This window comes from Gymnodraco acuticeps, unplaced genomic scaffold (genome assembly GCF_902827175.1).
Source record: "Gymnodraco acuticeps unplaced genomic scaffold, fGymAcu1.1, whole genome shotgun sequence".
Lineage (NCBI taxonomy): Eukaryota > Metazoa > Chordata > Actinopteri > Perciformes > Bathydraconidae > Gymnodraco > Gymnodraco acuticeps.
Window position 1 is genome coordinate 1,652,893 of NW_022991003.1, and position 25,677 is coordinate 1,678,569.

Sequence of the window (25,677 nt, forward strand, 5' to 3'; positions counted from 1 at the left end):
ACTCTCACTCTACTTTGTATCTGTTCATGCGACTTAACCTATTGGAGACAAAGACGGATGTTTATGTTTTGTCTTCCAATTCATTTGCTTTCTTTTATACAATATTGTAGCAGCCCGTGATTCTTTTTCTCTTCCTTGTGAATATTGAATTTGTGGTGGAAGCAGCTTTCTCAGCTTAGCAAAATGTTCAAAGGAGAAGTATCTGCTTACAGGAACAGTGTTTGACTTTCCTCTCTGCTTTTTCAGCACAATCCTTTTTACTATCTGCATAAAAAAATCGAGCCATAACCAAATAATTTGTTTATACAGCATTTTAGTGATGGAACCTCAGAGTGAAAGAGAGAGACTAATGCACACTGAGGGGAATGATTGCTTGGAAAAACCTTTTCTCATTTGATCAACTGTGATGGAAGAAAGTATACACCCAGCAGTGTTTGTGTACAGTCAAGTTAATGCTACTTGATGTGAGGCTTATCTGTGACTATTTTTGCTCAATGTACATTGGATAATCCCACCCCTCCTCCAACACAATTCTTTCTAATCAGCTCTGAGAAGGAAGACACAATACACACGTCTGCGTGCTAGCTAATGCTTTTAGACATGATGTGTTTTCAGTTCTTGTTATCCCTCTTTATTTCACTGCAGGAGGGACATTTTGAGTCAATAGACTCTTCATTTTAATCCATTCACGTGTCACTGGCCAAGTGTGATTCAACCGGAAGTCATTCAGCTGACTTGCAAGGGATTAAGCATGGTGTTAAAGTGATATGTTGAAGTAGAAACCCTAGGCCAGAGCTAGAGCTTCAGGGTTATTGTGATTATTCCTGTAGCTCCTTACCTGAAGGAGAAACAAGAAATAAATTATCCTTAAAAATGTCATATGATGACAAAAACATTAAAGGTTTTGGATTGAGACCGATACCTGAAGCTGTGGGAGCTGGCCTTAATATGTGACCTTTTTACCATTTTCTCTTTGGCCACATCTTTAAGCTGGTGATTCCTTTATTCCCTTATGAGGGGAAAATATTAATCACCCAGAAACAAAAGCATTCGAAAACCATCCTCTGCCAACTCTGGAGAAACTCTGTATGCCAATGAAAAGCAGTCCTTAAAACCCTAAACCACGGTTTCAAATAATTCAGAAATACCTCCATGATTAACCCTAACAATCTACTGTTACTATACAACAATGAAATTGTGAAAACGTTTCTGACTAGGCTATTTCAGATGTTCCCTCTGTAGCTGACCTGTCCGTGTGAATTGCCTCAAATACCTCCATTAGACTCCTTAGTTTACTTCTATAACATAGTGACATCACTATGTACCACTCACGCTTCCATTGACTAGCACTCCAGCACATTGTACGTTATAGAATAAGGGGCCATATATCTCTAAGCAGTTGACCAATCACAAGTTAGCCGGTCAGCTAACCAATCAGAGCAGACTGGGCTCTGGTTTCAGACAGAGGGTGAAAAGAGGTGCTGCAGCACAGGCAGTGTGAGATAAATTATAAGTAGAGGCACAAAATACAAATAGGAACCTGGAAATGGGCATAATACTGTAGGGCCCCTTTAATAAAAGTTACTTTCGAAGTTGTCAGAGTGGAGCCTCTCTCCCCATCAGCAGTGACAAGCCTGTCTCTGGAAATGCCGAATATTTGGGATATTGGATTTTGGTGGTTGTTATGGAGACAAAAAGACTGTAGAGCAGAATGACAGGAAGCTATAATAAGATGAGGACCGAGCATAACAGCCATTCTGAAGACTGGGAGGGAGAGTGCATGCATATTCATGAAGCTGTCTTTAGGACTGATCTGAGTTCAGTGTCAGTCACAGCCGGTGGTGACACTGTCCTTCTCTGAGTGGCGTCGACTTTGCTGTATGCTCAGTTTTAAGTGATGATTTTACCTGTGGTCTTCCACTGAACCCTGTTGTTGTGTAAAGCTTCCTGTTTGTCTCTGTACTCAACCACAGTCTTAAACTATATCCAACACGCCATAGTTAGGAAAAACACAGGTCTTACATCTTAAGACTTACATTTATTGCAGAATGACGGGTAAAACTAAGAGAAAAATAACAGTTTGTTACCTAAAGTTCAGTGATGCTTTTTGAATCTCTTCTTAACAACATTCATGTGTTTTGGATCATTCAGTATTCTGAAATTACATAAAGAAACACAGGGAAGTTGCAGTTAGCATGATGTGGTGTTGATACCGTTAATAGAGTAACCTGCTAACAACACATGCAATCATTGTCTAGCTCAGTGGATGTGGTCACCTGAACTGTTTTGCTTGTATGAGTGATAGATGGAGTCATTATACTTTAATCCCAATTTCAAAAACATATTACGCACAATTAAGGTTACATTACTTTATCAAAGTATCGGTCGCTGTGTTTGTGTTTCTGGCTAGTTTTTTTGTTTTATTTTTTACCTGTCCTTTACCTGTTTGAGTGTTATCAGCTCGGCCTCTCTGCAGCCAGTGCTAATGAGTGAGTCAGCTATTTATTCTCACAGAAACTGGCCTTGGATTTAGGGAAGGTCAAGGTGATCTGGGAGTTAGGTGAAACTATTTATAAAACTGAAAGATGATAACCAATAAGTGCTAAATATGATTATGCCGTGTCAAAGAAATGCCATCATTATCATTTGAAGATGTACAGATGCCACAGTCATTTAGCTAAAAATAAAGTACATTTTATTTCAGGCAGGAAACTGTTCAGTATCCATATCATCTGTTTTAGACTGCACTTTAATAGACCATTTGTCTTAAAGGTGGGGTAGGTAAGTTTCAGAAACCGGCTCGAGTGCACTACAATTTGAAAGTACACAGCCGAAAGGAATCCGCCCCTTCCTTCAGACTTCCTTACAGAGCACCTCCTCCAACACACATGAACGCGCAATGCACGCCCAATGACGGCACGCCCAATGAGGGCATGAGATACATTTGTGCGTGCACGAGATGGAAGGCTGACAGACAGGGCGGCAATTGGTTGTACTTTTTACAGTATTACGGCTTCCACAGATGACATTTTTTGTATGGATTTGTTGTCAAAGCACTTAAGATATTCATTGCTACCGGGATGTGAAGAGCATTCCATGGAATATAACAAAAAGTGTATCTCCAGCCGGTTTCTGAAACGTACCTACCCCACCTTTAAATACCTATCTCTGATGTTTTAATCAGTATTTAGAATCAAAATCACAATACATTATTTAGTTGCTGTCCAGAAAAAAACGGATTATTGCTTGAACACCACAAATATTAAACATGACTTACAGAAAACGTCCAAGGAAGTAAACTGAACATTTCTGTTCACGCCACCCAGTAATGCTTTGTTAAAAAAGAACACAGACAGTCAATTAAAAGCCTGTTTACCGTCGTGTGCCAGTGGGGAACACAAACTGTTATTAAGGTGGCCGAGCAGCAACACTCACTCACGCTGTCCCAGTAAGTGCACCTCTCGGAGGGGAAACACCAATGGCGTGCGGGGGGTGTGAGTCCTGAGGAAGGGAATTCACAGGTAGCAGATGGACCGCTGGAAGCAGCTGTTGTTTACCAGGTAGGAGGGAGGGATGGTGGTCAATTAAGTTCACATAGGCAGGCACATGTGTGCAGTGGCACCTGCAAACAGCACACTTTAATTGAAGGTCTTCTGGCAGTGTTGGGCTGATACTGAGGATGCTACCACAACAGAGTGGTGACTAACTAAGGTTTAATTATCCTGTGTGTATGACTGCAGGGCAACTAGTGTCAATGATTGAAATGTAGGCACAGGAAATAAACAACCTGTATTCAGTATTTTGGTCTTCAGTTGTACGTCCACTGAGCCAGTTATTCACAAACTGCTCCATATGATCTAGTCAGGTCACCTGGAGTGGGTTTTATTGGACTGCTCGCAGGTTTGTAAAGCTGTTGGAGTGTGTGGGATGGAGCCATGTATTCATGAAGCCAAGTGATGATCTACAATGAAATGATTGAAACATTACCAGGGTAAAGGGTGTATGATCCTGCTGTTAAGCTTCACCTTTAGAAAACATATTCCTGTCCCCATAAAAAGGGTCCTAACTGCATCACACCTATTGATGTTGCTTTTCATGGCGCTTATCACCATTAGCCCGACACATAGGCCGGGTCAACACTCATCACAAAGGATGTGATTTCTGAACCTTTTACAGGGACATTTTAACCAAACTTTATTTTTCCATGTGTCATTTCTGACCATTATGATTTGACTAATTAAGTTGTTTTATGTCATATGGTGACACCACTAGAAGAAATAACATTAGAGCAGGCACTAGGAAATATAAGATGATCACTCATATTGTAAACTGACCATTTTAACAATATTTCCTGAAACTTTGTTGCATTTATAAAACAAAATTCAAGTTGTTTTTGTTGTGTACTCTTCTCAACTCATTCCATTACCTGTATCTCAACCATTAAGTTGTTTAGAAGAATGAACTGATCACCAATATAAATGATGGCCAGAGCTACACAAATTAGATAACAAAAAAAAATAAAATCTTCACACCTCGAAGTCATCAAGGTGCTTTACAAGTACACATTACACACATATCATACATGTAACGGTCATGTGCTGTGGACAGCACCCACAGGAGCAAATTCGGGCGAAGTGTCTTGCCCAAGGACGCAGTGGCAGGTTTCAGTGGTCTGATGATTAACGCACAGTCCACTACTGCGCCACTCCGTCCCTTAACAAAAAGAAAACCTATCTCTATTTCCCCTAACTAATAGGCATACTGCCAATTTAGCAGGATAAACTGTTTTCTGTGCCGGAGAGTTGCCCAGAAATGTTCATTAAAAGTCATTAAAACAGTGGAGGTTGGATCACTGCTCTGCATATAAATGAAGGTTGCATAAGAGACTGACAGGATCATCACATAAAGCTATTCCAATGTAATTGTAAGAGTTTATGTATTCACACTAAATGAACTGTTATGGGCATCCTACTGAACCCTTGAGTCTGCATGTGAATTGTCCCTCATGCACACATAGACAAAAACCAAGCAACAAAACAAATATAAAAAACACATCAAAACACACATTGATACCGAGTTAGTCAGAATGATCCTCAGTAAGTCTTTTAAATGTGCTTTATAAATCCATTTGATTTGATTTAAGCCATTTTCAAAGCTCCACACTAGAGCGTTTTGAAACCAACTTGTTTTTTTTTATCACAGTTTTATCGCTGCCAAACCTCCAAGAATTGTCTCTAGATATCCCATTTTGAAAGGCAATGTTGCTCTTTATAAAGCAAATAAATATGCTCATAAAAAGATCATGCCTCTTGAGATGACTGGCTATTTTTATCCATCAACAAGATGCTTTGTCCTCAGATGAATTAATGCAAAACATTATTTTTTAGATCTGACACGGGGGGTGGGTTGGTTTTACTTTACTTTCTAAAGTTTCCCTTGGTTGCATAGCAACACTCATAGGGCCACCTATTATGTCTCCAAATATACATCAAACAGATCTTAATAGAGCAAAAGTAGGACAGGAGTGAGCTTAGCAGTTTCCATGCATTGACAGAAAATATGTCCTCCCTTCACAGGCGGCAATAAATCCACCAACTGGATTAGAAGAACTGTCGCTGTCCAGTTTATTTTCAGCTCACAGGACATGATAGATGTTTGCATGCCACTCAACAGAGAGGAACATTGTGTATCACAGTGACCACACAATGATGTCTTCTGAAGAACACTTAGGGCACCTACTTTCGTGGCAGTGCCTTAATGTGGTCTCCTGTATTTTGGTAGAAATTGTCTTTAGATGTTTGTGGGGAAAATATACGTCTCAGCTGCTTCTTTAGTGATTTTGTCACAAACTAAATATGTGAAGTGTATGTGCAGTAGCATGCGAACAATTCTGAACATTTCAAGTTTTTTTAAATCAAACAGTCCCCAACAACACCAAGTGAAGATTTGTGAGGTTGTAGCAGGAACAATGTCATCTATAAATGTATTTATCTTTCAGTAACATGAGTAATTATTACAGTAGCTGTTGTTAACTGCTGCTTGCGAGTGTAGGAACATGAATAATTCACATAAACAAACTATATTTGATTCCCACTGGAAACTTTTAGGCACTTCATGTTTTGTTGTATATCAAGAAATATCCTATGAAGAGTGTGAGCAGCACTGTTCCTCAGGCCCACTCGCATCAGACAAACTAACAAAATGCTCTTTCTTCTTCTCTCCCTCCTTCTCTGTTTCACCCTCCCTCTTCTCTCTCTTGGATATCGTCCTCTCTCTGTCTGTCCTCCTCTGTCTCTTTTCCTCTCTGTCGTCTGCAGGATCCAGCAGTAGCTGCTCTCCCCGTCAGCAGCTGGGACTCCATGGCTGCCGCTTGATTCCCTGCACTGTGAGTTCCCTTGTGTCTGTTTGTCCAGCTGTGTTGTGTATAGGGATGGGAATTTGAAAGCAAATGTATATTCGAATATTCGACCCCCCAAAAAACGGTTAATCGGTTAACCGAAATGTACATATCCAAAACATTTGTTTCAATAACTTTTGGAAATAAATAAATACATATTCGAATAAGTATAGAAACCAAGTCTAATTTGTCAAATGTATTCAACTGGTGATTACAGTTTGACAGCTATAGGCCTACAGCTTTCATGTGTGGAGGTGATTCACAATCAGGCCAGCTGTAGAGAAGACCCTCGCAGCTGGAACGGAGGTTGCGGGTATAGCAAGGTATATATAAGTTTAATTTGGCATAGTTTGACCTCTACACCGCACTCACTAACCTGGTCGAAATATTTCCACACATTACTCCTTTTTGACGCCATGTCTGTTGTGTAGGACTTCTTAGAGTGTAAATAATTACTGGACTATGACTGGTAAAATATGTTGAATACCGGCAAAACTAAATCTATCCAGTCAAAATGTCTATGCACTTTGCCGCCACACACGGTTGCCAAGCAGCGCTTATTGTTGTTTAGGCTGGCCACTCATGTGTCACGAGTGTTGACAGGGGGCGGGGGAGCACGCTCATGAACTGTTAGCGCCGGAACCTTGCAACGGCTGCGGAGCGCATATGCGCCGCATTTGGGCCTAAGATGAGGTTTGAGTCTGCGTGATCTGCGTGTAGGGAGGGGCAGCAGCCATATCATTAGCTAGAACTAGCTAGATCTGATGGATTTGATAAACGCGAGTGAAGTATAACCGGATGCGAGAGAGAGAGATCAGCACCGGTGAGCAGAGCAAAACACACCTTTTAGACGTCACCTAACACATTTAGCTATGGCACTGTTGTATACATTTAATTATTCAATTTGATAATATGTAATCAACTTAGGCATCCCTTCCAAAAATAAAATAAAACAATTAATAAAAATATTAATAACTCATATTCAAATACCTGAATAATTTCGAATATTCGATTACTCGTTCCCATCCCTAGTTGTGTATGTCCTCAAACCCTTCTTTTGGTTCTTTTTGTCAGACTTTCCAACCTGCAACACTTGGATTTATCCTCTAAAGCCGCTGCTGCTTGGTGCCTTGTATGCATGCCATTGATTTGAATTGTGAAGATACACTTTGTATGACTCTACATGTTGATGCCAAGAGAGAAGAGTCGCTCCCTGTCCAGAGTCATGCTGCGTTCGGTCTCTCCTGCTGTGCTTCATTATTCTGCTGATTCCACATTAGTATGGCAACACTAGCAAAACAAACACTGTATGCAAGAAGCCAGTGTTCCCAACGTAATGACTGACAGGCTGTGATATCCATTACAAGCACTGCATTTTTCCTATTAGTGATTTCAAAACAACTTACCCCATCCATATTTCATATAATAATGGTGGAACAGCTGCAGTGGTTTTAATGGATTCTTAATGTCCTGAATAGCTAGATTGAGAGAGGAGAAGCCCTACAGCTAATGTTTGTTGTGGACCATTGATTGGATATTAGATGTTATGTCTGTATTTAACTTCTGTGTCCTCACACAGAGTGCTTATAACGGCCATTTTTGGATTTATCTTTGACAGAGAAATTAAGCTTAAAGGGGACCTATCATGCAAAATGCACCTTTGTACGTCTTTTATACATGAATATGTGTCCCCGGTGTGTCAGGGAACTCACCAAGAGTCAGAAAACACAACCCTCTCTCTTTTCCTCCTTACCCAAATCTCTAAAAACGGGGCTTTAACGGATCTGATACAGACTGATCCAGATTTGAAAATAGTCTGATGTCAGTGACGAGGAGCTCCGCCTATATGGCCAACTCTCCACCAATCAGGGGAATGAGAGGTTGCCGTGGCATGGTAACAGCATGGTAACAGCATGGTAACATGACGCTTGTGCCACGCCCCCCTCCTTTGCAGGGGGGCGTGGTCAGCTGCAGTGCATGCAAAGACATGGTGGAGGAGAGCAAAATAGAGCGAAATGAGGCATGGCTAAAATGCATGATCTGTTTGGTATTTTGAAAAAGAAAACGTATAAATATACCTTTTTATATATGTATGGCCCTACAATATATTATTCAAATATAGCATGATAGGTCTCCTTTAAATGTTGTAAGAAGCCTTTACTGTTTAGTGGAAGCAATGTTTTGGTTCAATGCACACTTAAGGTCAGAGGTTAATGTCAACAATGTCAGTGAGAAATTGATATCGTTCCTCACAAATATATATACAAGTGCAGCATTTAACGTCTATTTAATTTATGATAATAATAATACACTTCATTTATAAAACACCTTTCAAAACATACAGTATGTACAAAGTGATTTCACATAAAACAGAACACCGTTAAAACAAAATAAAACACCGTTGAAGATAAATAATTAGATGAACTAAACCACAGCATCCAAACACAGAGTAAAACAAATAAAAAACAAGAATAAAATCACATAATAGCAATTCTAAAAAAGTGACTTAAAAGAGCTGACAGATTGTGCAGCCCTGCTCTCCTCGGGCCGGTCGTTCCAAAGTCCAGGACCTCTGACAGAAATGGGTCTTTCTCCTTTGTGCCTCTGAGGATCTCACGGTGCAGGATAGGGCAGTAAAAGGTCAGATAAAGAACTTGGGGCCAGGCCTATCAAGGCATTATTATTTCGCAATAACATTTTAAAATCTATTCTCAAAGCAACAGGTAGCCTGTGTAAGGTGGCAATGATCAGTGCGATGTGATCAGTTTTCCTAGCCCGAGTTAAAGTCCTTGTAGTTTTGCTTGAGCTGGAAAACAATTTTAAACCCAATGTGTTTCCCACTGAGGCCGATCACTTCCACATAGTTATTGCATTTGTTGTCAATATGACCATTTTAATTACTGCAGCTTCATAACTGAAAACCTTTTTGAACTTCTGAGCATTTATTTCCTACCTTTGCTAACATTGCCATGCACCTATTACCTCTCTAATGACCTCTGTTTCCTCGTCTCAGTGCCAGCTGGGCAGAATGCAACCATCTGTCTCAGCAGGTTGGGGTCCTGCTGTGTGTGTGTGTTGTGTGTGTGTGTGTGTGTGTGTGTGTGTGTGTGTGTGTGTGTGGTTGTGTGTTGTGTGTGTGTTGTGTGTGTGTGTGTGTGTGTGTGTGTGTGTGTGTGTGTGTGTGTGTGTGTGTGTGTGTGTGTGTGTGTGTGTGTGTGTGTGTGTGTGTGTGGTGTGTGTGTGTGTGTGTGTGTGTTGTGTGTGTGTGTGTGTGTGTGTGTGTGTGTGTGTGTGTGACCAACCAACAGGTACTTGATGTGCTGCACTTGACCTCTCACAATGAACATCAGAACAACTACTTTCTCTTTGGTTGTGTCTGTTACTTTAGCTTTTTCTTGAAGCCTTGAAGGCGCACACACACATTCAATTAGAAGTGTATTGGAAGATAATAACGTACCTTATTAGTACAATGCATAGTGTGGGATGGACAAGAAATACATGGAAAGAAAGTCGTTACGGATGTAATTACATTTAAGGATGTAAAGTGCAAATATTTTTTAGATTGATAAGTTTTATTTAAAATAATTATTCAGCCTCATTGGAGATTATGATGATTGCACGTGTCCATTATTATTTCATCTCATGTAAAAAAATACATGTAGTCAGCAGAAATCACTGGCTGCCAGCGAAACTCCCCCTCACAACTAGGAAGTGTGTGAAATCCTATTTTTGGAAATGTTTCTTTTTAATGAGGCTCGGTTTCACACACGCATGCACAAACTGACATGGTTTCAGGCTGGTTTGAGAAACAGAGGAGGATAACAAATGCTTGTCAGGCAAAGGCAGAGGTGAAATTCGCTACAATGCATATGTTCGCTCTTTCGTTCAAAGCGTTTGACCGGCAGGCCGCTTCTTGACTTCGCCCACCGAGCGTTTCACCTGGAAGTGTGAGTCGTGGAGGATGGCATTAGCTCTCTCATTAGCCTCCGCCTCCTCTGCTCTCCATTAGTTTCTGCTGCTGCCGCTGGTTTGTTTTGCACTTGGCAGTTAAGGGAGGTGTTGTGTTCAATGTAATTGGATGATGTGGTACTGCTCTCCAAGTTGTTGATGCCAGCAGCCGTTTCTTGGCCCAACACATCTAATCATCTTCCTCAAAGCCTCTAAGAGGAATCACTGCTCCCATTGCAAGACAAGTGAAAACTGTCTATCTGTCCAAAACTAGCTTCTAGAAAATACTACAAATACAGATGGACTGGTCAGGGATTTGTTGTCGTTTTTGTTTACTATTATGATTTTGTTTATAGCTACCTGCCTGTATGTCAGGTCCACGCAGCTGTTTTGGCTCTTACCCCACTACTATTTATATAACCTCTTTCTGGAGTGGATACTTTTTTTACTTAAGGTTCACCAATTATGCAAAATCCACTTTTTCACGTCTCTTCTACATCAACATGTGTCCCCTCTTCTTCACGTCTCTTCTACATCAACATGTGTCCCCTCTGTGGAAAGAGACTCTGAAAGTTTCAGGAACAAAGATTCTCTCTCTTTTTGTCCTGATCTATTTCTATTAAAACCTGTCTGAAAATGAGCTGATCAGATTTTGGCCACTTTATGATGTCATAATGTTTTTTTGGCTTGTGTAACCATTAGCCAATCAGCAACCAAGGTAACCCCCCCACCCCCACTTATCACCTGAATCTCCTCCTAGAGCACCATTGTGTTCTTTTTAACCAAGTCTCTCTCAGAGGGGCGTGGGGAGGGGCTCCTTATTTTCATCTAAAGTAACAGACAGAGAATCAGCACTTTGGAAACAGGGCTGAAACAGAGGGGATTATGGGATGCTGCAAAGATCTGTTTGGTATTTGGAGCCAAACACTTCATAGACATGTTTTGTATATATCTGAGACCTATAATATATTGATAAAGAACAGTATAATAGGGGACATTTAAAGTTTTAAGACACAATGAATGGCAACTCATGGGAGTTAATCTTTGAAATGAAGCTGAAACTCAGTACAATGATTTTATTATCTCCCTTTCATTGAGGGGTTTTTCCATCTTTTTTTTTTATCAAATCTGTTCCATTTCACTTAACGCAAAAAGACAGCTGTAAATGTTTTCCAGAGTGGAATCAGACTTTTGGATTAGCATAGCCATTCTCCAGAGAAACAGACACAGCTATGGTTAAATCATTAGTGAAATAAGCCTGTGCTCCTTTTACAGACTAACATAGTCCACAAGTGAAGATCATTTTTGCACTCACAGAAACACAGCTTCTTTTTAGTGGTGGTAATTGGGGACTGTTATCAAATCTGTCCCCCCCCCCCCCTTCTCATTTATCTTCCAGTGCAGAAGCAGGCGATTATTCTTCCACGAAAGTAGGACATGATTCTCCAGCAGCTTCGGTTTTGTCTCCGGGCGCTTTCTGTTTTGTAGCTTCTTAGATATCCTGCCTATATAATCTGTTCTCAGGCACATACAGCACTGCAGAAACGCTCATTAAGGCCTGAGTGTTGAATAAGTGCCAGAAGTAATCGTTTCTTGTAATGCATCTTAACATTTACGTAAGTGCTTTATATCTTCTTACCGTGTTTATTGGTACTGGTAAATAGAAGAAGACATGTTAACCAGTTACAGTACAGACACACACATATAGGGCCCAAAATACACACCATCACAAACACATACATTTATGGAGAGGTGTCAGAGCAAAGAGGTTGCCACAGTAGCACCCATGGTTTGGGTGTTCGGTGCCTTGCTCAAGTACACCTCGGCAGGACCTAAGAGGTTAACTGTCACCTCTGAGGTACCAGTCCACACCAAACACTATTGTTTGTTAAAATATTTCGATACCCTTGTAACAAAAACGTTATTTTAACCATTGTAACATAAGGAGAAGCATTGCGACAGATCTAGCTAAAGCTAATGTGCTGCCCTTGTTCCTTGCTGGCTTCATTTTACATACATGAAACTGATTCAGGATATAAAAAAACAAGCTGTCAAAATGTAAGCTTTAATATATCAAAGTTATCTCAATAGAAGTATACCTTTTGACAGGAAGGGAACGTGCTGTCTGTGCTGCTACCGGCCGCTCGTGCAGGCAGTCTTGACAAGTGTGCGTAGTTTTCAGAGCTGAAGCCAAAATAACTTTCTTTGATCCCGACTGATTTTTTATTTCTGCACTTCCACCGGCGTCCCAGGAATATGCAGCTCTCAGTGCAATGCTCTACTCGTGTGTTTGATGCTTGCTGCTGCCATGCTGTTGGGGAAACAGAGGTGAGGATGTTAGTCAGGTGGGAGAAAACCTCCATGAGCTCTCCACAGTCATCACCCGCCCCCGGCTAATCACCGTGTCAGTTTTACACCAGAGCGCAAAGAGTGGGAGCGACCTGCTGCTGTTGTGTGTGCTAACTCAAGGTTTTCAGCTTGTATGATTTGACTGTGGTGCATTTCCAGATGCATGACCAGCACATAAACACAGTGACTGAGCTTCTTTCAAATGTCTTTTTCTGCTTTCCCAGCAGTTGCAAGGAAGTTATAAAACATGCCCAAAAAGTGTTGGAAGGATAATTCCTCTGGGGTTTGTTCACTGAGCAGACTCTAGATCTGTTTCACCACCTTCCTCCTGACTGTGTTCTTTGTGGTTTATGTTAAAGGGACCTTTTTTCCTGGTTGTTATAGTTTTGTTACCACAGGGGCTTCCTATAGAAGTATCATTAAGGGGAAAAGCTACCATAACATCCACATGACTTTGGAAAGTGGAGATGTTTTCCCTTTTCACAAATAGCTCTGCAAATGTTGGAAAGTGCAGAGCCAAGTCTCTAATCTGGGATATCAGGTTGCCCATTTCTACCTGCTCCAGTGACGGAGACGTTGTGATCACTGTGGCAGCACTCGCTGTGATTTCCTGGCCTACAAGGAACATGTTGTCCCCATTCAGGATGTATGTGATCAGGTAGAAGTTATGCACATATATACATGTGTGTCAGCAGGCGTTACAAAAGCAGCCTTGTGTTTGTTTTCAATGGATCGTATTTAATGGCACCAAGTATACACAAATATCTGATCATTTCAGATTGAATTGAGGATTTTGGATGTTGCAAACCAGGATATTAGATGCATCTATACAATTGACACTTAAAATGTGGATTGTTTAATATTCACTTTAATTAAAAAAAAGATATACCCTTTTCTAAAATGAGCAAAGTTAACATTCTTTAAAGTTTCGAGTTAAATTATATATTTTATTTATTACATACAGTATATTTGAACACAGTTACAGTACAGTGATTTTTTCAGGGCACCATCCATTATACATGTGTATTCTGCATCAACCAAACGGCTCGCTGCACCCTCGCTGCGAGGGGGACCCAAGTTCCCATCAGCAAAAACACGTGGGTTTGCTATCCTGGCTCCAAGATGGTGGAATGAGCTCCCCATTGACATCAGGACAGCAGATAGCTTACACACCTTCCGGCGCAGACTGAAAACTCATCTCTTTCGACTCCACTTCGAGCGATAGAACTATTAACAAAGCACTTATATACTAATAAAGGGCTGGCTTATCTAAAGCCAGTTGAGTAGCACTTGAAATGTTGTTGCTCTATGAAACCTGATGTACTTATATGATTCTGTTTTCTTCAAGTTTGTATTTTGTAGGTCGAACGCACTTATTGTAAGTCGCTTTGGATAAAAGCGTCAGCTAAATGCAATGTAATGTATTTCCATAACCATTCCCTGCTGCTACTCCAGTTTTCCTCAAAGCATAATTTGTCCTTTTTCTCTACTTTTAAGTTTTATTAAATGTATTTCTACATCCAGCATACTTGCAAGTATAAGGAGAAGTACCGTAAAATCTCAGTTCATGTTTTTAGCGTAGGCGTTATGATACTCAAAAGCTTAACAAATGTTTAAAAAAAATGATTCATTTCATTCTAGTAAGTATCACGTTTTCCATGTGGGAGATATTTATTTTGTGTGTGTGTGTGTGTGTGTGTGTGTGTGTGTGTGTGTGTGTGTGTGTGTGTGTGTGTGTGTGTGTGTGTGTGTGTGTGTGTGTGTGTGTGTGTGTGTGTGTGTGTGTGTGTGTGTGTGTGTGTGTGTGTGTGTGTGTGTGTGTGTGTGTGTGTGTGTGTGTGTGTGTGTGTGTTGTGTCTATAATGCATTCACGCACATCTGGCTGTTTCTGCGCCGCCACTTTGCTGGTGTTTGTCTGGAGGCCAGTGGGTTCCCCCCCCCCAGAGACCTGCACCGGCTCTTTCCCAGGCCACACTGCAGCAACGCTCCCAGAGCTTTACAATCCCAAACACTGCTCTGGAATGTTGTTGCTTTCTTTCTTTTTTCTTCTTTTACTCTCCTTCATTGCCTCTTTGTCATTGACTTTCTGCCACTGCCTCTCTGTCTCTCTCCTTCTTACCCCAATAGCCCCAGTTGAGCAATGCCTGCCCATGGAGTGTAACTGAAAACCTATTAAATTACATTGCCATCTTCTTTGCATGGAATATGTTCAGGAAGGGCTTATAGAGCCTTCAGGCTTAACACAGTGACTCTTACTGGCAGCCTTCTCCCTAAAGTCCAGATTTGTATTTTTATTAACTTAGCTAAAATCAATTAGGAAAACTAAAGATCCTACATTCCAGACACACATGCTCCTGCTACTGGAAACTTGATTTTTTTTAGAACCAACAATAAAAAACAAATCAAAGTTTTGAAAGAGGTGGTAGGGTTACATGTGATATCCCCATTGGCCATGTTGAAACTAAACAGCTTCTTACCATCTTGTGGGAATGTTTAAGACCTGACTGCCAGCAGCTAATGACTGAACTTTACTCCTGCAGCAAGGACGTTGTTTTGAGAGTTTCGTCTTTTTCTGCATTCGCTGTTCCAAGTCCAATCTGTCAGTAAATCAGCTTTGGGAGATGAGCCTATAATGAGGCCGTTTGGTTGTCACATCACTCATCGCTGTCTCTCACCACTACCGCTGAAAGGGCTTCTTCAGTCCATGTCTTTAGTTTGTTTACTCTGGGAAAACTTGAGGCTAGAACGAACTGAAGAGCATGCCTTGCAAATGTTGCGGCTGAAAAGTGTGCTCAAATTGCTGGCAGCTGAACGCGCAGATCGTCATGGATTCATTTGGCAATGGGAGGACACATAATGAGAAAAGAGCAGTTCTGAATACACACTGCAGGTATTCTTTCTGCAGTAGATGGTCGATCTTTAGCAGCAATACATTTCACCTGATCTAAAACCTTAAGTCAATAAAGAAAAAAACGATTTTCTTTGAATATAGAATAGACAGAATTGTTCATCTGACAGTAATGAAACTACATTTGAACCTAAAAATCAATAGCTGGTTCACATCACACATGCGTTCCCTGTAAATGTTTTCCAACATCTAGGACTTAAGAGGCATTCAAGTGACTGACAACTACCGGTATTTATAATCTCTAACAGGAACGACAACAACAAGTTGTATTACTTAAGTTCATTTTGATGATGTATTCAATGTTAGAAACAGCAACACTAAATCATGCACAAAGACTGCTACACACTAAATCACACACAACCCAATATCCTTCATTCATACACACACTCTCATACCATGTATACATCACTTCAGGGGACATTACATTGACTTACATGCATTTCCTGGAGGCTTATCCTAACCTTAACCAAGTCTTCCCCCTGAAATTAATGATTCCCCATAAGGGAGGCAAGTCCCCACACCTGACTGTGTAAACAGATGTAGGTCCCCACAAGGATAGCAATGCTAGGTCACACACACACACACACACACACACACACACACACACACACACACACACACACATACCATGTATACATCACTTCAGGGGACATTACATTGACTTACATGCATTTCCTGGATGCTTATCCTAACCATAACCATAACCAACACATGCTTAACCCTTACCCTAACCCTAACCAAGTCTTCACCCTAAAATGGATGATTCTTCATAAGGGAGGCAAGTCCCCACACCTGACTGTGTAAACAGATTAAGGTCCCCACAAGGATAGCAATGCTAGGACGCACACACACACACACACACACACAAATGCACAGAGCCAGCCGTCTAACCACTTAGTATATCACAGTGGATTCAGTCCATTACTCTCAGTCCATCTTGTGTTTCATTAATATGGATGAGCCCACGATGCAGCAGGAACACAGGAAAGGGCAAACCACAATGAAAACCATTTCTCAAGCATTTTAAATCCATCTTATGTATCATTGCATGGCAGAATTGTCTCAAACCACCAATAAGTACAATGTTTGCTATGCCAGATTTCAGATTGAATAATAAAAGCTTATTATGATTATTTGTGTTTCCATATGTGTGGAGTTGGATAGTAATATAATACACTGTTTCTACTGGTAATTCTATTTATGAAATGGGTATTATATCTGAGGACCATAACAGCTTCTGGAGCTTTATATTCTCCATCCATCTGTACTAAGTTGCTGTCAGATTGTTACCACATTGGCTATCATTACTTATAACATATATCCAGAAATTGGCTCATACAACGTTTCTTGGGGGAGCTGAAATGAAGTGGATCAGCTGAGTCCCGTGAGCCTCTTCACCTCCTCACCTCCTCTCCTCCTCTCCCTTGTCAGGCTTCCTCGGTGGTCTGTGTTGTCAGCTCTCTGACTTGTTTGGATTGTGAAACTAATTTTCAGGGGGAAATTCTGTGGATCACATACCATGTCTCTCAGTACTACTCGTTTCTCGGGACATAACTCTCTTAGCGAAGTGTAGTTGGAGCTGTGTTTTACCCGACTGGCTGCGTTGTGAAGGTCTTCTTCCAGACTTGTTTTCTCTGCAGCCTTGTATGCAGAGCACTTATAACTGTAAGGCTGAAGTGTTCAAAATGTTCTTTATTCAAGGTTTTCCAAATGTGCTAGTCGACAACATGCTGCCTCAGTCCTTCGCCAGTGGATTTTTGGACGCATTTAACTGTCATTAAAAAATAAATAAAAAGGGATCCTTCTGCGTTTCCTTTTTCATCTTGAGCTGAACCTAAAATCCTAAACTGAACCTCACTGTGTACTGTTACATCCCTAGGGAAAAATCATCTTTTGTTTCACTAACTGTTGTTTAATCAATTGTTGCAAACACGAGTGTATATCTCATAAAAAAGATCAGATTACACTAATTGGGGACGCCCCCCTGCAGCTACCTTCTGTAATATGAGCTAGCTGCTGATATGTGTGTTTATACAAGCTATTACAGCCAACACAGGATCAGGAAATAGTAGACTCTATAGCAGACTTGTAATACTTATAAGAGAGATGACACAGAATGATATCCCAATCATGCAACTTCAAGCCTCGGCCTTGGTTATTAAATGGATAAGCCCATGCCACTTCATGTATTTGTCCTAGAATAATACTCTTTGTTTTGCTGACGTGGCTCATGTGCATTTCCAAGTCTGCCTTTCACAAGCCTCTTAGCAGGGTTGAATCGTTTTTTCATCCCATTGAACCTCCACAGTGCTCATTAATGAGAGAATATCTTTTATTTGAGCTGTTCATTTATAAGGAAGTTCAATTGAGCAGCTAAGTGACAGTCATACTTGCGGAAAAGCTTCTTGAAACTGAAGTGACGTGCAGTGGGATCCCTTTGGCAGAATCAGGCTTTGGACAGAAAATGACATTTGGTAGAAATTGGGAATTAACAAAGTCGGGAAGTCAGCTGTCACTTGAGGTGGCTTAGCCCCGGAAATGAAAAGCTGTTTGGCAGGTGCCAGCATCCTCTACACATACACACTAACACACACATAGATACTAAGACACACATGCAGACATGGCTCAGGAAGATTTGACTGAACCTGTCATTGTCACAGGTCATTCCACATTACCTGTCCTATACTGCATTCAGAATCTGTTGAAAAAGACTTGTTACGCGCCATTCAGCATGACTAAGGGAAGAGATCAGTCAATGCACCACTCACTTTACTCTGAGGTCGAAATGCTTGAATAGCTTAGGGAGAAGTTTGAAGGTCGTCACTTTAAATCCAGGGATCAGCTGACAAAATCTGAGGGAAAAAGGCAGTAAGTGCAGCCTTCCCTTCATTTACTGCTGTCAGAGCGAACTTCAACATAGTGCAGGTTTTCTGATCCTAAGACACCGACTTGTTAAGAAAGTACTACGATATTTACACACAGACATACTAATCAAGCAGTGAAGTATGTATGGCTCATTTAGCTTCCTTTAACATCTTTGATTTAACACTGTTAGAATAAAAACAAGGGTGTATTCTTCTTGAATAACTAATAGCAGACACTGTCTTACTGTCTCTTTAACAAACAACAGCGTTCTCCCACTGCCTAGCTTCTCTCTCCGCACTTCCAATTTCAAATCTACTCTACTCTTGTCTGTCCGAATGCCACGGCTGTCTTATCATTCGAGCCCTCTGCCGTAAAGAAAATCCCACATCCCATCTCCTGATGTTTTCAGCTTTCAGCCTCAGTTATTCCACTATTATGTCCCAGCCTCTCTATGAACGTGCTCTGGGTGGGAAATGAGCTTCTCTCCTCAGCGTACTGACTTTTCTCAGGGGAAAACATTGCCTCTCTGTGGAGAAGAGAATACGGTGGAACCTGATGTGAAATTCTAATGTGAATTTTCTGTCTGTGGCTTTGATGTTTCACTTTCTTTACATCCCCACCTCTCATTCCTATCATTGGTCATTTTTCTTTTTGCAAATCCCGCATGTTTAACAGTGTACCCCCCTCTTCACTGGCACCGTATGTATCAGTACCTCATATTATGTGAATGCTGTTCTCTAAATGTCACCACCAGTATGTTACATACTTTGTATCCGGAAACCATAAACCATGTGAAGTGCACCTTGTGGTAATGGTTACAAAACCATATATCACAATTGTTTACCTGTTGGACATATAAAGGACTTGTTAATCATGCGGAAAGATCTGCCTGCCTCACTCAAGGTGACAACATGTTAACCCCCCTAACCCCTCAAACCCTCCATCTCTCTCCAGGTGGAGTGGTAGTTTGCATGGAGGACTTGGGTGTATGTCAATAAGATTGGTTGCGATTCTGCGTGTTTAAATGCAACTTTTGATTTTCAGAACAGGGCATGTTCAAGCTAAAATTGGATGCTTATTTATCTTGAAGTTGCTTTCACACACCCATAGACAGTCACCACTATCCAATCATCTTTCTCCAGTCAAACAGCCAGACACCCTTCAGCCTGAGTCAGGATCAATCTAACCAGGTGGACACGGGGAAAAGATGGCTGAAATGTACCGGTTGCTAAATGTTCAGTGACATCCTCGTAGTTTGTCTCTGACAGCCTCCAAATGCTTTATCTCCCTGAGAGTGAGCAGTTCCCCGGGCATGTCAGTTCAGTGAGCTACAACTAATGGGGGGAGTGATGTACGCGAGGGCTCTCTTGTGTACGATGAACGGATGGTAAAATAGTTGGTGTCAAGAAATCGGCTGTTTATATTCAAAAACGTTCCTTTGTGTAACGGTTATGTTGCAAACTGAGAAAGACAATACACTTGGTGCGAACTTTCCTTTGAAAGTATCTTTGAGCACTTTGAAAAGCGCAATATAAATGTCATGTCTTATTGACAAAAAATAAAAGTACTAAACTGCTCTGTAACCACAGCAAACTCCAGATACAATAGTTTGGGATGCAGTTAAGAGACAATATTGAAAGAAAGTATATACTTGAAGAGATACCCTCTGTTTTTCTCCTCTGTGTGATAGTCGGTGGTTAAATGGAGATGGGTGCTCATGCTGAGAGGTTATCTTTCTCGCCTCCTATTGCACACGGCTGGAAACACCTTATTGCTGAGGGCTGGTTCACTGCTGCTGTATTGATTTCACACACAGTGGAAAATGTGTTGTGCAAAAGTCTCGCCTGGGTAGCTTTCAATAAATAAAGTTCTATCCGACCTCAGAAGTTCTTCTTATCCTAGACTAGTACACGTCTGGGTCTCTCTGGCGGTCCCAGGGGGCTGGTGTCTGGGTGGGGGTGGCACCGAGCAGCAGGTGGTGTGTGATGTCTCTCCTGGCTCTGAACCAGGCCGTGTTTGCTGCGATCAGATCAGGAGCAGATGGTCACTGATCGAGGGACCAACACTGCATCTCGTCTTAGAGGCTAGCAAGTGCAGGAGCATCAACAGGGGCCAGTCTCATTTTTGACAGTGTTTCTATTTGTTGAGGTAAAGTGTGACGGTCTTTATCTGTGTGTCTGGTTTGTTACTTTCAGATGTTGGTTATTGAGAGCAAGTCACAAGTAGCACCACTGGTTTCAGCATTTTAGAGGGAGTATGGGATGGTTAGATAATATCATTGTAAAAGATCCATGTGTTAGTGCAGAGCTGTCAAAAGTGACTCATCAGGAAATAGATGTCCCAAGTCAAACCTTATTTTTAGTGTTCACACAATATTTAAGTTTGGCTGGTGTGTGTTCTTGCTGCTCAGGGTTTGCTACTATGTTTTGTATTGCTTGTTTGTGTGTGGTCTCTTTCAAGTTTGAGTTTTGTTTGTATCGATTAGCACGATATAGGTCTGCCAAACTTTAGTTGAAGTTCTGTCTGAGGCAAAGACATACACAAGGGCGGCATGTTCTCAATTACTCAGAGAGTCAAATTGAAAAAAGCCTTAAGATAAACCGCCTAAAAAGAAAGTGAGTGGGTAGGAACAAGAAGACAAGAGAGTGGGACATGAGGAGCCAGAGGGGAAAAGACAAACCACAAAGAACAACTTTAAAAGAATACAATTGGGAGAAACAAAGTCAACAAGTTAGTAATCAGAGGAAAGGAGCAGGAGAGGAAAGACAAACTCGAGGTTAACTAGGGATAATGAGTGAGGAATCTGTCAGCTGGCCTTTCACCTGTTACATCTACTTGCCTCAGAAAGATGTTTGTGTGCTTCCTTTCAGCAGTAACACATATTCCCTTCTGAGAATCCTTCATTGCTTTTTAGATTAAATAAAACAGGCACATGCTATCCTCCAAATGTCATTGAAATGCTTCCAAACGGAATAAAGGCTTCCTGACTCACATTAAGATAATATACACACACACACACACACACACACACACACACACACACACACACACACACACACACACACACACACACACACACACACACACACACACACACACAACACACACACACACACACACACACACACACACACACCACACACACACACACACACACACACACACACACACACGTTCACACTCTGACTCGAGCTCTCAATTCCCTGTGTGGTCCTTGTACTGAGAGCTGCTCTGTGTGCTGAATGTTCAAACGTCATTATTTCTCCTCTCACTCACGCTGCAGGTGACCTGTTGACTCACCACAGGGAATGAGATCCCTCACACTGCACAGACATGTCACATCACAAGTAGACGTAAGATGTAGACACGGAAAAAATGAATGTGCCACACACTGAAAACTCGGCTGAAGACTGACTTAAAACACATGAATCTAATCTATATCTATATATAGTCCTTTCGAGTGATTTCAAGCCTTTTTTCATGTTTTGTTTTGACTGTATTTATTGCTATTAACAGAAACAGACTGCATTATACTGATATGTAGACAATTCAGTTATGGAACATACATTTTGTGTTTTTGCAGAAGAGTTTCCTGACACACAAATACACTTCTTACACACAAGCTGATCCACACACTGTTACATTTCGAACTTACATAATATGATGCTTCTAACAAAAATGATGATAAACATGAAGTTTGACATCCTTTGTAGACATTCCAGACTCAGTCTAACCAAATGTGACATCATTGTTACTATTCAATCCCGTGTTAACACTACATCAAAGTAAGAACATTTCTCTCTGACCACAAATGATCTCATTTACAAAACACATTCATCTTTCATGCAGAGCAGGCGTTCCTTTCCCTTAGAAAGTCATCAGTCTTTTTTTACATATTGGATCTCTTTAAATTATCGACACTACTCCCTCGGCGGCCTCATCAAATATTCATGACAAGCAAGGCAGTGATAAACAAAAACCAGACTGAGGAGAATAACTAATAAGACTTGGAGAAGGAAGGTTTCACCGATGGAGACACATTTTAACCTGAAGGTTTTTTGTATCTATAAAGCAATTATATACTAAATCAATGCTACTGATCAGTGTTAGAGGTGTGTACATGTTTCACTTAGTATTTCAGAGTCAAATAAAAAAAGAATCTGGTGGAAAGGTAGAAGCAGAAGGATTGGAAGTGTGTGCAACTGCAGCCTCAATACTCTCCGCGCCTTAGTGCTGCTTCATATCTCCCCAATCAAATATGTTGCAGTCACGCTGTGGACACACGCAAAGACTGGATCAATATCACGCCGTCAATATAATAGCACAATGCCACCTAAGGGGAGCAAACATATCTCTATAATATTGCAGGGGTTTGATGCTGCATTTGTATGATTATGCAACACATTGTCGTACTGCAAATGTGCCTGGAGGCTTTTGTGTAATTCATCCCTTTTCTATTATGTTGTGTAATATGTGTTACATAATGAAAGGAATGCAAAAATAGCAGTCCATTATTTGGCTGACTGCCACAAGTAGAAACACTTCTATTGCAATGAGTAAAACCGCAGTTCGAATCTTTTTCATGTGACGATTATATAAGCAATAGGGGGTTCTCATTTCTGAGAGGTTTCCCAACGCTCGGTATGGAGTCTGGAGTTATCATATTTTAATGATGCGCCCCACACTGCGAGCTGTGTGAACTAAAAATACTGGACTGCATGATTTAGGGTAGGATTCTTGGGCAGATGGGATGTGACTGTCATTCCAGATTAAATGTTGTGGGGTCTTGCAAACATGGCACTACTATTTTCCTTTCGACTTAATGAGAAACTAAAATATCCGTGCATTTTTTTCTGGCTGGTGGAGGGAGTGTCATATCAGCTCTTTCTGTGGAGGGAAGGAGAAATCAGAACAACAAGAGAATTGAAATGGTGGCTGGGGGAAAAGTAAAATATTCTTTCACATCCGGTTACTGCTGGTGGAAAAATGTAGGTGACACATACTGGATATTTCTTGCGTCTCAGAACAATTTCAGAAACACAAAGCCATGAAAACCGGAATGATCTTATTAGCATGCAGCCTGGAAGCTGCTTTTCATAATTCCATCGAGCTGCTTTGGAGACAGAAAACAAAATAAGGAGGCTTTATCTTGATTTCAAAAGAAAACTGTTCCCTCTGCTGTCTGTCGGGGAAACATAATGGAGTTACAAAGGAAGTCAGTCTGGTTTCGATCGCGTAAAAATAAGTTCAGCTTTTTCTTAAAAGGTTTGAAATATCCATGTTAATACCACTTAAACCACTTGTTTTATGTCTTCCACTGCTGTCTTTTTTTTTACTCGCAATAAAATCCTAACTTAGTCCAGCTGTGTTTCAAAGAGAGTTCATGGGGTTGACAAAATGAGTGTGGATGATTTAAAATGCTGCTTTTGTTTGATCTAAGGAGCAACACGTACATAGAGAGACAGACATATTGGACCCAGTTATTCGTTTTTCTCGAGCTGTACTTTCATTGTTCCGTGAAGTTTTTGAAAGTCTGCCACAGAAATATTCAGTGCTTACGTGTCCCATCACCACAGGTTATGAATATAATGTTATTTGAATTACAGTCTTTGTTTCCTGTGAGGATGAGGTCGATGCGGTGTAACAGGATAAAATCCCCCCCCCCCCCGCCCATCTCAGCTCGGTCAGCAAAGTTTGATTCAGGCGTTCCTGCGTTTATTGTGTCTCGCCCTGGGCAGGTCCAGGGTGTTGTCATGGTAACATCCTTCCGTACAGGATCCCACACCTATGACCTTGTTAGATAAGTGAGAAGACCAGAGCAGCCCTGAAGTAAATCATAGCCTTAGCTCCTTGTTGTTAACCACCAACTGTGCAATATATATATATGCCCTTAATAACTGCAATATATACCTGGCTGCTGCTAAATCCTCAGGACTGTTACAGGATGTGTTTTTTGTAAATTGTGCAACTTTTTTTATTATAATCTTTTGTTATCTTTAATATGTATGCATGCTACTTAGGTAACAATGTACACTTCCCCTCTGTGGGACTAATAAAGGTGTTCTGATTCCAGCTTTATGTGGTGAAATGAAGGTTTGGGCATAAAAGGATATACTCATCAGTGTTGATTAGTATATAGCAGAAGAGATGGAGGTCAGTGTCTATAAGCATCTTAATACCATCTTTAAATGACTGTATGGTGGAGTGAAATGTCTGTGGCAACTATATGTTTATTTGTTAAATGATCATTTTTCAAAGTCACACAATATCTAAACGTCTCTTTTCTGTGACGTCACACACTACATTGTGTGTATAGACTGGCAGCCTTTACATGTCAAACAGAGCTGAATACGGTACTGTATCTAACCCAGTCAATTTATAGAATATAGCGTTATTCACGAAACTCACTTTAACTGTAAAAGTTTGAGCATCGTGCCACTTATTATCCAGTTGATGTTAATGTGGTTTGAGAGCAATGTTGATTGAACGGCTAATAACTGTTCCGCATACAAATTAAATGATTGTTCTGGTCTAACTTAAACTGGGTTATTTGGTGGTTTCCTGATGTCACAAAGTATGACGTAGTGGGTCAAGAAAACAGGATGTGTTTGATATGAATGTGCTGTTGCCGATAGCCTGTGGCCGTGCATGCGCCCAAGTGTTTTTTCTTTGTTGCTCGGCAATGCACATGCATATTTCCCAGCTTTTAGATTCAATGTATTTTGTACATTCTTATCCAATAGTGTAGAAATGGTATCCACATATTGAATCATGAGATCGAGATCATGTAAGTGTATTTCAAGTGTACTATGTATTAATTTATTGAGCTGTACTTAAATCAGGTTTTTAAATTGTTTGACTGATAGAGATCATGTAATGTTATTATTTGTTTATTGATTGTTATGAACCTGTCTGAGGACCGCAGATAGAAATTAGCTATTAGCTATAATCTGGCATATTGCATCTCTTCTCTTTGCTGAGATTAATGTTTTTGTATGCATGGTCCTTCTATAAATAAATACAAAAAAATAAAAATAAACTCTGGTTTGGTTGCAAATGATTCCATTACTTTAATCTCTTTCCGTACTTTAATCTGGTCTTCAACAAATGAAAAGTCAGGGGATTGACAGTTTAGGAGAGTCCACTGTCTGGCCTAAAAACACATTGTGTTACGTGTGTGTTTGGGAAATAATTTCTGGCTGAATTGTAC

The 25,677-nt window shown here is 40.7% G+C and overlaps 1 protein-coding gene across 1 annotated transcript in view; it reads left to right on the forward strand.

Annotated features, from left to right (window-relative positions):
• Positions 1 to 25,677, forward strand: part of peak1 (pseudopodium-enriched atypical kinase 1) — a 108,481-nt gene that overhangs the window by 53,863 nt on the left and 28,941 nt on the right. Inside the window, 1 exon segment of the mRNA XM_034236130.1 lies at positions 6,318 to 6,385. The gene's annotated coding sequence lies outside the window, so the exon portion shown is untranslated.